General features: G+C 41.6%; 1 protein-coding gene across 5 annotated transcripts in view; it reads right to left on the reverse strand.

Annotated features, from left to right (window-relative positions):
- Mtdh (metadherin) overlaps positions 1 to 13,268 on the reverse strand; it is a 57,470-nt gene that overhangs the window by 42,641 nt on the left and 1,561 nt on the right. The window lies entirely within an intron of this gene.

The raw sequence follows: 13,268 nt of genomic DNA on the forward strand, positions 1-13,268 counted from the left end.
AGCCTCCTGAGTAGCTATGATTACTACAGGTGTGAGCCACTGGCACCTGGCCTTTTTTTTTTGGCTGGTCACGGGGCCTGAATTCTGGGCCTGGGTGCTGTCCCTCAGCTCTTCAGCTAAAGGCTAGCTAGCACTCTACCACTTGAGCCACAGTACCACTTCCAGCCTTTTCTGCTTATGTGGAGCTGAGGAACCCAGGGCCTCATGCATGTGAGGCAAGCACTGAGCCACCTTCCCAGACCCCATGTTGGCCTTTTATTGCAACCTCATTCTAAATTCTGAGGTCTTCCTTTTTAGAGCCAATCAAAATTAATTTCACATATAATTTACAGTCTGTATGTTAAGGTAGACCAAAGATGTCTAGATGTCTTTCAGTATGGAAGAGTGATATAATCACCCCATTCATATGGATAAACTCCTATTAGGCATTGTTATGTTTACCTTTTTGTTATGACACCCCAAGTCCTGCCCAAATCCTTGCAAGGACAGTAAACTCGAATAAGCTGACCATCAGAATGGAATAGAAGCGGGGGTATAGAGCAGGAGAGCTGGAGCTCATTTCATGACTGCTGATATCAAGGAAATCAAAGTGCTCGATGTTATTAAATCTTTAACTTCGACTATGGGAACAAGGACCTAAGAAAGGACTTGACCTTCAAGGAGTTAAAAAGTTTAGAAGAAGATATGCTTTAGACTTCTACTTCTTTGAGCAGCCTCTAGTAGTTAACTATTTTTTTTTTGGCTGGTCATGGGGCCTCAACTCAGGGCCTGGGCACTGTCCCTCAGCTCTTCAGCTCAAGGCTAGTGCTCTACCACTTGAGCCACAGTGCCCTGCTTATGTGGTGCTGAGGAATCGAACCCAGGGACTCATGCATACAAGGCAAGCACACTGAGCTACCTTCCCAGCCCCTAGTTAACTTTTTTTGTTTTTTATGTCTGATTGTGGGGCCTGAACTCTGGGCCTGGGTGCTGTCCCTCAGCCCATCAGCTCAAGGCTGATACTCTACCACTTGAGCCACAGTACCACTTCTGGCTTTTTTTTCCTGCTTATGTGGTGCTGAGGAATCGAACCCAGGGCCTCATACATGCAAGGCAAGCACTCTACCACTGAGCCACCTTCCCAGCCCCCTAGTTAACTATTTTAAAGTTAACTGCACCCAAGGTAAACATTTATGAAAGGATTAACATTTGAAGCCAGAGCTGGGAGGTGGCTCACACCAGTAATCCTAGTTACTCAGAATGCTGAGATCTAAGCCAGCCCAGCCTGGACTAATTGAAGAGACTCTTATCTCAAGAAGCAAATAGCCAGAACCAGTCATGGCTCTAGTGGAAAAGCACCAGCCCTGAGCAGAAAAACTGAGGGAGAACCTCAAGTTCAAGCCCTAGTACTGGCACAAAAATATAAAGATTATTGTTAGGTGCCAGTGGCTCATGTCTTTAATCCTACCTACTCTCAGGCGACTGAGATTTGAGAATCACAGTGTGAAGACAGACTAGGCAGGAAAGTCTGATTCTTACATACAATTAACCACCAAAAAGTCTGAAGTAGAACTGTGGTACAAGTGGTAGAACATTAGCCTTGAGCAAAATTAGCTCAGGGACAGTGTCCAGGCCCTGATTTCAAGCCCCAGGACTGGCAAGAAAGAAAGAAAGAAAGAAAGAAAGAAAGAAAGAAAGAAAGAAAGAAAGAAAGAAAGAAAGAAAGAAAGGAAGGAAGGAAGGAAGGAAGGAAGGAAGGAAGGAAGGAAGGAAGGAAAGAAAGAAAGGCAGACAGAGAGAAAGAAAGAAAGAGAGAGAGAAAGAGAGAAAGAGAGAAAGAGAGAGAGAAAGAGAGAAAGAAAGGAAGAAAGGAAGGAAGGGAGGGAGAAGAAAGGAGAGAAAGGAAAAGAAAAGAAAAAGAAACTGCAGGTTATATCACTGAAAAAGAAGAATGTACTAAGTGGACATAAAAGCATATTGGCTCAAGAAATAGTTTCTTCTCTTCTAGCTCCAAAGCTCCATTAACAAATATGTAGGTATTAAAGTAATTTTATACTAGAAATTTCAATAACTAATTGCTGGTGAGCATTAGTCCTGGATCATTAGGTCCAATGCTTCAGACACAAACTCTTTTTGGAAGTTAATAGATTACAAATGATAAGCAAATATATTCTCTCAGGGGCTAAATAAAAAGTGTAGGGCATTGCTCTGCCTTTCTTTTGTGAATAAGTGATTACATAATTTTCACAAATTTCATAGTATTGTGAGATAGTGATACTTAAAGTCACAAACACATTCTATCCCTCTCATTCCCTCCCTCCCATCGATGCCCTTGAGTTGCTTAATTCGTTTTCATCGACGTCCAGTGCAGCTGATGGGTTCTGCTGTTGTATGTTTTCCCCTTTCCCTCTGTTTTTGTGTCCTCCTCCTAGTTTCCCTCAGATGTGTGCACATATAGCTTATATGTGGTCAACAGTCATTTAGTAATGATACAACAAGATGAGTGGAGGTCCTTTGTTTCTCCAGTCTTGTTTACTCTGTTGTATCTCCTTACATTTTGGATTTAACCTCCACATATTAGGGAGACCATATGCTGTTGGTCTCTGCTCCTCGCTTACCTCACTCAAAATGATTTGTTCTAGTTCTATCCATTTCCCTGTGAATGCCATTATTTTGTCCTTTCTAATTTGCCTTTTTTTTTTCCTTCTGATTTTGTTAAACCTTTATTATGAAAATCTCTTAAGTAGATGAAATATTTTAAGTAACTTTTCAGCAATTTGGGGTTTGAAGGAAAGGTCGCAAGGTAAGCCTATAGCCATTTAGAATCCAGAAGAGTAGAAGAAAAATGTTCAAGTGCCCCTAAAGTTGTTGAGTGCCAATGGGCAGGTCCCTGGGGCCTGCCTTATACTGCCCACCTTCTTGAGGCATGGACCTCAGTATACAGGGGACACCTAGGAATCAGCCATCAGGCCCTGGATGCTTGAGTAAAGCAGTCAGCAGTGTCCTGCACCTCCCACGCACTTACTGGGTGGCCTCCCTAAGAGGAAGGGCAGGTGGGCAAGCCCTCTCATGGCCTCATGCATAGATGAACTCCAGGATTTGCCTACCCTGGACTCCAGGTCCCACTAGTGCTGTCTGAAGAGCACTGGAACTGAATAGCCACCTTCCCACATTGTATTTTTGTCATTCCCTTCTGCCCAAAGTAATAGAGCTCACTGCCATCCAGGTGTCCTGCTCTACCTGGACTGAGTGCTCAAACCAGGCTGATACAAACTTGGTCAGGTTCTGGGCAGAAAAGTCCAGGAGACTCATCTCCAATTAAAAACACACACACACACACACACTTGAAATTGGAGCTATGGCTCAAATGGTAGAGTACTAGCCTTAAGCAAAAAAAAAAAAAAAAAAAAAAAAAAAACACCAAAAAACAAAAACTCAGGCACTGAATTAAAGCTCCAGACTAGAGCTTGAACAAACAAAAAATTAATTAAGCAAAAAAAGTCATTAGAATTTTACTATATTCTAAGAAAATTGCATATTACATACATCACATTTTCATTCAATACTCAGTAAACAAACTTAGTAGAGTAATATATTGAATAATACTCTTCCTCTATGAAAAGTATTTTGAAGCTAAGTTGAGGGACCAGAATTGGAATTCCTAATGTGTTGGACAAGTTATTTCATTAGACTTTGAATCTGCTTAGCTGAAAGTTGTAGGTTAGACTACAAGATAGCCTAAAAATACTAATTTCTGATATTTGTCTAGTGTCAGACTTCTGCTAGATGCTTTACATAAAGAGTTTTGATATAAATTTCATATGGAAAGCACAAACTATGTGTTTTCACTGATGAATGTTGTATAATTATCAACTACATATAGCTTCAGACATAGTGACTTAACCTATTTGAAAATCCCAATTTAAACTCCTCATAATAGAGAACAATCCTAACAAATAAGATCTACAATTCAAACATTGCTATGCAATTCAAGTATTGCTATGCCCCTTAAGATATTTCATTTATATCCGTGTTTTCTAAACAACTAGCCAAAAGTTCAACCCTATTCAGGTATACCAAATGATGTTGTTAATTGCATCAAGAAAGCTCAAGGCTCCGATTATGGGACAGGGAGTTGACAATATCTGACACATGACTAAATTCTGCTAAGGACGATATGAGACCCACGCATTGGTTTTTATTGACCTTTTTTTGTTGACCTCAGAGCCTGGGTGCTATCCCTGAGCACTTAAGGCTAGTGCTCTATTACTCTGAGCCACAGTGCCACTTTGACACATTGGTTTTCATATGTGATGGGTGCTGAGATAAGGAGTACAAGTGATATAGCTGACACATACTCATGCATTTTTTTTTCTTGGATCATGATATATGCCTTCTGGAAGTCCAGAATTTTGTTTCAAAACTACTAACTAGAATTGAACAGAAAAGAGAGTAAACGTACACCATCAAAACCAAAGAGGAAGCCGGGTGCGGGTGGCTCACACCTGTAATCCTAGCAATTTAGGAGGCTGAGATCTGAGGCTCATGGTTCAAAGCCAGCCCAGGCAGGAAAGTCCATGAGACTCTTATCTCCAATAAACCACCAGAAAACTGGAAGTGGTGCTATGCCTCAAGTGGTAGAGCGCTAGCATTGAGCTGAAGAGCTGAAGGAGAGCACCCAGGCACAGAGTTCAAGCCCCACTACTGATAAAACAAAACAAAAAAAAGCAAAAACAAAAAAACCCCCAAAAAACCCAAAGAGGAATGTTGGACAGAACAAGTAAGTCTCAAACTAGAATGAGAAAACAATTTTTACTTTGCTGTCTGACTTTCAGAAAGTCATTTAATCTCAATATTCTTCTGTGGAATTAGGGAGTTGTTTTACCTATTTACTTGAAGATTCTTGTTTTTCTTTTTTGTTGGTTGTGGGGCTTGAACTCTGGGCCTGGGCGCGGTCCCTTAGCTCTTCAGCTCAAGGCTAGCGCTCTATCACTTGAGCCCCCTGGTTCTCTGGTAGTTAATTGGAGATAAGAGTCTCACAGACTTACCTTGCCTGGGCTAACTTTGAACTGGGATCCTCAGATCTCAGCCTCCTGCAGCAGTTAGGCTTACAGCATGAGCCATCAGAGCCCAGCCTTTGAAGATTCTTATTTTTTTTTTTAGCATCCACACTAGAGAAATAGTGGCTTAAAGAGAAGGCTAGGATGTAACTTAGGATAGGATCACTTCCTTAGCACTACAGTAAGGTTTTGGGTGTACTCACATACATACCCACATGTGGCAAATGATGTAATTTGACAGGCACCTGGTGGCTCACCCCTGTAATCCTAGCTACTCAGAAGGCTGAGATCTGTGGATCTCGGTTCAAAGCTAGCCTACGAAAGGAAAGTCCGTGAGATTCTTATCTCCAATTAACTACCAAAAAACCAGAAGTGGCTCTGTGGTTCAAGTGATAGAGTGCTTGCCTTGAGCTGAAGAGCTCAGGGATAGCACCGGAGTTCAAGCCCCATGACCGACCAAAAAAAAAAAAAAAAAAAAAAAAAAGATATAATTTCTTTTTAGTACTACCAATAAAACCACTACATAGAAAAAAAAAAACCCACATTACCCAATTAAACTATGCCATTTAGTCATTCCACTCAGCATTTAATTTGAAAATTAATTAACGAAGACTTTCAGATGTCAGGCACTGTTTGCCACTGGCTTACCAACTAGTCTAAGAATGGTCTAGTATATTCTGAGAAAAGTCCCTCCAAAAGTAAACGGGAAAGCAAATGTTACAAAATGTGATAACTATTATGAAGGAAGCCTAGTGAGCCTTGGGATAGAAAATAGAGGAGGGCTGGGAAGGTGGCTCAGTGGTAGAGCGCTTGCCTTGCATGCCTGAGGCCCTGGGTTCGATTCCTCAGCACCACATAAAAATAAAAAGCCGGAAGTAGCGCTGTGGCTCAAGTGGTAGAGCGCTCACCTTGAGCTGAAGAGCTGAGGGACAACGCCTAGGCCCAGAGTTCAGATCCATGACCGGCAAAAAAAGAAAATAGAAGAGGAAAGGGCTGGAATGTGGGTTAGTGGTAGAGTGTTTGCCTACCGTACATGAAACCCTGGGTTTGATTTCTCAATACCACATAAACAGAAAAAGCCAGAAGTGGCGCTGTGGCTCAAGTGGTAAAGCACTAGCTTTGAGCTAAAAACGCTCAGGGACAGTGCCCATACCCTGAGTTTAAGCCCCAGGAGCGAAAGAAAGAAAGAAAGAAAGAAAGAAAGAAAGAAAGAAAGAAAGAAAGAAAGAAAGAAAGAAAGAAAGAAAGAAAGAAAGAAAGAAAGAAAGAAAGAAAGAAAGAAAGAAAGAAAGAAAGAAGGAAGGAAGGAAGGAAGGAAGGAAGGAAGGAAGGAAGGAAGGAAAGAAAGAAAGAAGGAAGGAAGGAAAGAAAGAAAGAAGGAAAGAAGGAAGGAAAGAAAGAAAGAAAGAAAGAAAGAAAGAAAGAAAGAAAGAAAGAAAGAAAGAAGGAAGGAAAGAAAGTAAGAAAATAGAAAATGATGTCTATTTCAAATGGAGTGATCAGATCAGTAAAGAATCTTCTGGGTAAAGAATCTTTAATAATCTTCAGTAAAGAATCTTTAAGGTGAGGTCAAAAGGTCGATAAGAATACTAGAAGATTACTGTAGAAGCTTTAGTATTAGGTTATGTAAAGGCAATGGGACTATGAAAAGTATTTTTGAAGAATTGAAAGAATACTGTAGTTTAAAGTAGCAGGAGAATCAATCTGGTATACTGGAGGAGTTTGTGTGCAGGTAGTACTTAGCATCTGAGACTGGTCCCCCCTAAATCTCTCCAGTGATCCGAGGAAAGACCTTGGGGAGAAGCCTCCCTCACCTTGCCCTCCAATCTCCAGAGCCCAACAGAAAAATAAGGAAACAAGTTTGATGGAAAAAAAAATTAGCAAGGGCTAGGAAGATAGCTCAATGGTACAGCACTTGCCTTGCATGCATGAGGCCCTGGGTTCGATTTCTCAGCACCACATAAGCAAAAAGAAAAAAGCCAGAAGCGCTGTGGCTCAAGTGGTAGAGTGCTAGCCTTGAGCTGAAGAGCTGAGGGACAATGCCCAGGCCCAGAGTTCAGGCCCCACGACCAGACCCAAAGAAAAAAAAAATTAGCAAATAAAGAGAAAACTAACTCAAAAATCAGCTTTGAAAGAAAATCAGGTGCTGGGCCATACAGAGTAAGCTAAGAGATTGCGTGTGTGCGTGTGTGTGTGTGTGTGTCTTGAACTCTGGGCCTGGGTGCTATCCCTCAGCTCTTCAGCTTCAGCTCAAGGCACTTCTGTGCTCTTCCACTTAAGCCACAGCACTTCTGGTTTTCTGGTGGTTTACCAGAGATAAGAGTCTCATGGGGGCTGGGAAGATGGCTCAGTGGTAGAGCACTTGCCTTGCATGCATAAGGCCCTGGGTTCGATTCCTCAGCACCACATAAGCAAAAAGAAAAAAGCTGGAAGTGGCACTGTAGCTCAAGTGGTAGAGTGCTAGCCTTGAGCTGAGGGACAGCGCCCAGGCCCAGAGTTCAGGCCCCACGACCGGACCCCCCCCCCCCCAAAAAAAAAAAAAAAAAAAAAAGAGTCTCATGGATTTTTCCTCCCTGGGCTGGCTTTGAACCGTGATCCTCAGCTCTCAGCCTCCTGAATAGCTAGGATTACAGGCGTGAGCCACCAGCCTGGCTCTAAAGAGTCTTTAAAAACAAATAACCAAGCTCAGTGCCAGTGGCTCACACCTGTAATCCTAGCTACTCAGGAGGCTGAGATCTGGGGATCATGGTTCCAAGCCAGCCTGGGCAAGAAAGGCTATGAGACTTATCTCCAAAAAACCACCAGAAAATTGAAGTGGCACTGTGGCTCAAGTGATAGAGGGCTAGCTTTGAGCAGCCTTGAGCAGATGAGCTCAGGGACATCACCCAGGCCCAGAGTTCAAGCCCCAAGATCTCCCCCCCCCCAAAAAAAAACTCTTTAGCTGGTGGGCGTAGTGATTTGTCTGTAATCCCAGTACTGAGACTGACGCACAGAGACAGAGATCATGAGTTGGAGGCAAGCCTGGATCTCAACAATAAGGCCCATTTCCTCTCTTTGTCTCCCCCACTCCTACATAAAATAAATCTGATAATTTTTTATCTAATGATATATTTACTATGGAATAGATAGGTTAAGAAGGTTAAAATCAAGGATGATTCTGAAGACTTGGCTTGAATAACTAATAAAAGACAATTTACAGAGAAAGGGAAGATTACAAGAGGGTAGGAAACTAAGTTCTGTTTTTGAGATGTTAATCTTTGAAATAAACATGGACTTCCAATTGGACAAAGTATATGACTAGTCTCAGTTGACTTTTAACTATTCAGATTCTATCTGGGCAATTCTGTTTGCTTACTAATTGTAACCCCCAAATCAGTACATGAATTACTTCTAGAGACTTCTGTGGACATGTACAGTGTTGCAAAAAATTAAAGGCATGTTCTCACCTGAGGTTCAAGGTAACATTCTGCCTTTATTTCAGTTTTCTTAACTATAAACAAGTGTGCCTTTTGAGGTCTAGTTTGCACCAAATATTTTGCTTTTTTTGTCAGTTGTGGGGCTTGAACTCTGGGCCTGGGCGCGGTCCCTCAGCTCTTCAGCCCAAGGCAAACGCTCTACCACTTGAACTACAAGCACTACTTCTGGTTTTCTGGTGGTTAATTGGAGATAAGAATCTCACAAACTGGGCTGGGAAGGTGGCTCAGTGGTAGAGCGCTTGCCTTGCATGCCTGAGGCCCTGGGTTTGATTCCCTAGCACCACATAAGCAAAAAGAAAAAAAAATAGCCAGAAATGGCGCTGTGGCTCAAGTGGTAGAGCTCTAGCCTTGAGCTGAAGAGCTGAGGAACAGCGCCCAGGCCCAGAGTTCAGGCCCCACGACTGGACCCAAAAAAAAAAAAAAATCTCAAACTTTCAGCTCGGGCTGGCTTTGAGCCGGGAAACTCAGATCTCAGCCTTCTGAATAGCTAGGATTACAGGTGTGAGCCACTGGCACCCGGCATATTTTGTGTTTCTGTCTGTGTGATTTCACTGTTTAAAATGGTGCCCAGTCATTGTGCTAATGAGCATCTTATGTTCCTAAATGGTTTGCAAGAAGGCAACAATATACCTTACAGAGAAACTTTGCATATTAGATAATAAGCTTCATTCAGGCCTGAATTTCAGTACTGCTGTCTGTGAGTTTAATATTAATGGATTAACAATATTATCTTTGTATTATAGTATCTTTAAATGGAAATACCCATAAAACAAAGCCATGTATTAACTGGTTGCTGAAAATAATGTGATCAGAAGAGTTTGCAGAAACCTAAACTTGCATTTTCTTTAGGGGATATAGTCAGTACTTACCAGTTCAATGTTTGCAGTGACTTTATAGAATGTAACTACTGTAAAGCAAGGAAACTTAACTATATTGAGCTGTCACTGTATATACAGTATACTGTATATAACCACTAGCAATGTGCTCTACGCTACCCATATAGACATGTTTGAATATTGAATGACCAATTTGATTTTTGTAACTGGCAACTGTAGTTTCCACTAAACACGAAATATTATGCTAAATGTTACAAGGAACATATAACTATGGAACAATGGAAATCTTTAAAGTAAAGGCAGAGCCTCAAAGAATGGCTAAATATTTGTAAGAGAAGCCAGATACGATGGTACATATCTCAATAGGAACTGAAGACAGGAAGAATGTTAGTTCAAGGCTTGCTTGGGCTTAGAGGTAGAGTGGTGCTTGCCTTGCACGCAGGAAGCCTTGGGTTCAATTCCAGAGGAACTGAACAGAAAAAGTCAGAAGTGGCACTGTGGATCAAGTGGTAAGAGTGCTAGCCTTGAGCAAAAAAGCTCAGGGACATGTCCAGGCCCTGAGTTCAAGCCCCAGGTCTGGCAAAAACAAAACAAAACAAAACACCCAAAGCCCAATTCACATCAACAAAAACTGGTAGAGAAAAAGGGGCTTTTTTTTTCCCGGTACTTTTTTATTGTAAAAATACTGTACAGAGGGGTTACAGTTACATTAGCAGTAATGAGTACATTTCCTCTTGAGCATTGTTGCCTCCGCCTTTGTTTGTCCTCTTCCATCCCTTCCCTCCCACCTCCACAACTACTCCCCCCATTTTTTTGGTCAGTTTGGGGCTTGAACCCGGCCTGGTCCCACAGCTCTTTAGCTCAAGGTGAGAGAGCTCTACCACTTGAGCCACAGCACCATTTCTGGTTGTCTGATGGTTAACTGGAGATAAGAGTGTCAGGGACTTTCCTGCCTAGGCAGTCTGTGAACAGTGATCCTCAGATCTCAGCCACCAGAGTAGGTAGGATTACAGAAAGGGCCTTTTTTTTTTTTTTTTTTTTCTTGTCCGTCGTGGGGCTTGAACTCTGGGCCTGGGCGCTGTCCCTCAGCTCTTCAGCTCAAGGTGAGCGCTCTACCACTTGAGCTACAGCGCCACTTCCGGTTTTCTGGCGGTTTATTGGAGATAGGAGTCTCATGGTCTCTCCTGCCCGGGCTGGCTTTGAACCGCGATCCTCAGATCTCAGCCTCCTGAGTAGCTAGGATTACAGGCGTGAGCCACCAGTGCCCGGCTCCAGAAAGGGCCTTTTAAAAAGTCAATATAAACAGAGACTCAGAACTCTAGCTAACCAGATTATTTCTTAGAAGTAATGAGCCTGGGAAGTGGCTTAGTGGTAGAGTGCTAGCCTAGCATGCATGAAGTCCTGGGAAGGTTGTATCAGGTTATATCACTGAACCCACTTAAATACAGAATGTGGTAATGAACAAATGAATTAATAGACAGACTACACTTGGTAATTAATTTTGTATTAAAGATCCTTGTTTTTGAAGCTCAAGTCAGTCTGAACTCAAGGTTCTCCTTCCTTTCTCAAGTTCTGGGATGGTTACAACTGTGCCCGACACCACACTGGACTAGAAAAATGGTGTTTTTTGTTGTTGTTGTTGGTTTTGTTTTTGGCAGTAATAGGAACTGAACTCAGGATCTGGTGCTTGCTAGGTAGGCAACTTTACAACTTGAGCCCCAAGTACTCAGTAGTCTAAGGTAGGAGGATCATTTAGGTCAGCCTGGACTAGCCAGACCATGTCTGAAAAGAAAAGGCAAGATACCCTAAACATTGTTCTGGAGATTTTGATTTTTTAAAATCTGAGGAAAGGCTGAGAAGCTACAAATTTTTACTCTATTGTAAGCATTCTGGAAGAGGGACACTTCTACAGTACTTGAGATCTTTAATATGTAAACAATATAAGCTAATAGTTAAGGTTAAATGCTTTACCCAAGTTTAGAGTTTCCCTTTCCAGCCAGCCAGTCAGCCAGCCAGCCAGATTGTCTTCCTCTATCCCTGGGCCTTTGCTATTTCTCAGGCTTCTCCCACTACTTTAATCTAATCTCCTACCCACTTTAAAAGCAAATGCCGTGATTCGGCATTTTTGTCTCCACCCACGCCTACAGTGGGATTGTATTGTTATAATTTTCCCCCCAGCAAAGTACTTTGTTAAAGGACTACCATAAGTACAAGAATCTGCAGATGCCCAAATCCCTATATAATAAAATTACATTCAGTTTGTGCATTACTTACAGCCTCATACTCTTGAAGTCATCTTTTGATTAATCATACTTAGTACATAAAAATAGTTGACATTCTATATTGTTTAGTGAATAATAACAAGGAAAAAAGTATATATGTGGGATAGTCATAATTTTGATCCTTGACTGAATCCATGGATGCAGAGCCCACAAATAGGTGGGCTCTGGGGGAAAAAAGCTGCTTGGGGAGAACATGAGCCTCTACTTTTATATTTCCCTCACACTGAGACTGACAATACTGTATCCCTTTTTCCTGCCTTCAGTTTACATAACTAGTATATTGCTTTTCTCCAAGTAAATACGTGTAGCACAGTGCAAGGCACATAATGAGAACTAAACAAATGGCAGTTTATACTTAGACCTGTAAAGCTGCATTTTAGTAACTGGGGGTCATCTCTCATAATCAATTCTTTGGTTCAAAACACAGAGAACAGTTTTGTGGGTATGTGTTGGAAATAAAGATCTTCTCACCCAATTAACAGTCATTATACCATTCAGCCTGTCTCCCATTCTCTACCCCTCAACACTTATATTAGGTTCAATCATTCATTTCCTCCTTCCTTACACAAATGAAAAGGAGGAGAGTAAGTCCTAAGTCTAATGCATATTTTTCCTAGTACAAATGTTCACCAGAGTCTGTTTCTTCTTCTGATGAGTCATTTGAATGCTATAATGTACTTCAGATGGGCTCTTGGAGCACCTGTCTCTCGCCTCAAGTCCATCTGAAACTCTAGATGTCCTAAATAGGGATTTGTAATTTTCACAACCTGTCATATCCACACAGATTTTAAGATTAATGTCTGGGAGTCCTCCCAGCCTCCAAGACAATTTTCTTTATTGTGGAGCTGGATTCTGTATTTGTTACTTTCCAGTAATCCTTGACAATGTCTACAAAAGTTTAAATATATACGTTCTAAGTTGAGTAAATTTTCTGTTCTTCTACCATAAAGGAGTAGCACACACAATTCCTCACCATGTTCTAGGTTTCCTATCTTGTTAATCAGCAAGCAAAAAGCTGAATACTTATCCAGGCCTATTACATTGTGACCTGTCATATCTTTAATAAAGACTTTTTAAAAATGGTTACCAACATTTTCATTTGTTTGGCATGAAGCTCCACTTCCTGCGATCAGTTTCCTAAGTCCCTTCAGTAGAATTAAATCTCCCAAACCTCAATAACATCCTGTACATGCCTCTATTAGCACCAATGAGTCTATGGATATAATTATTTAGAATCAGCCTCCTACACTTAGTCTCCTTGTGGATTCTAACTCTTACGTGCATACCTTGCACCAACCACAAAACACACCAAGTGTACTTCTGCACAGTAAGGCCTTGAAACTGGCTACTAAATTGTACCCGAAAGGTCATTTAATGCAAATATAGGCTAGAAGATGTTTCTAAGTCTGCACACCTTCCATATTCTCAACTGTAAAGCAAAAAAACAACAAAAAAACCTGAAACATAATGTGAAAACCATACGGAGAAGGCAATAAAAAATGTTGAAGCAGCCGGGGCTGGTGGCTCATTGAGATCTAAGGATCAAAGGGGGAGAGGGGAGAGAGAACTCCGACCATGAAATTCTTAACTCTAACCAGCAAAAATCCCTAAGCAGAGGTGTGGCTCAAGAGGTAG

This window comes from Dipodomys spectabilis, unplaced genomic scaffold, assembly GCF_019054845.1.
Source record: "Dipodomys spectabilis isolate Male_0828 unplaced genomic scaffold, ASM1905484v1 ptg000783l, whole genome shotgun sequence".
NCBI lineage: Eukaryota > Metazoa > Chordata > Mammalia > Rodentia > Heteromyidae > Dipodomys > Dipodomys spectabilis.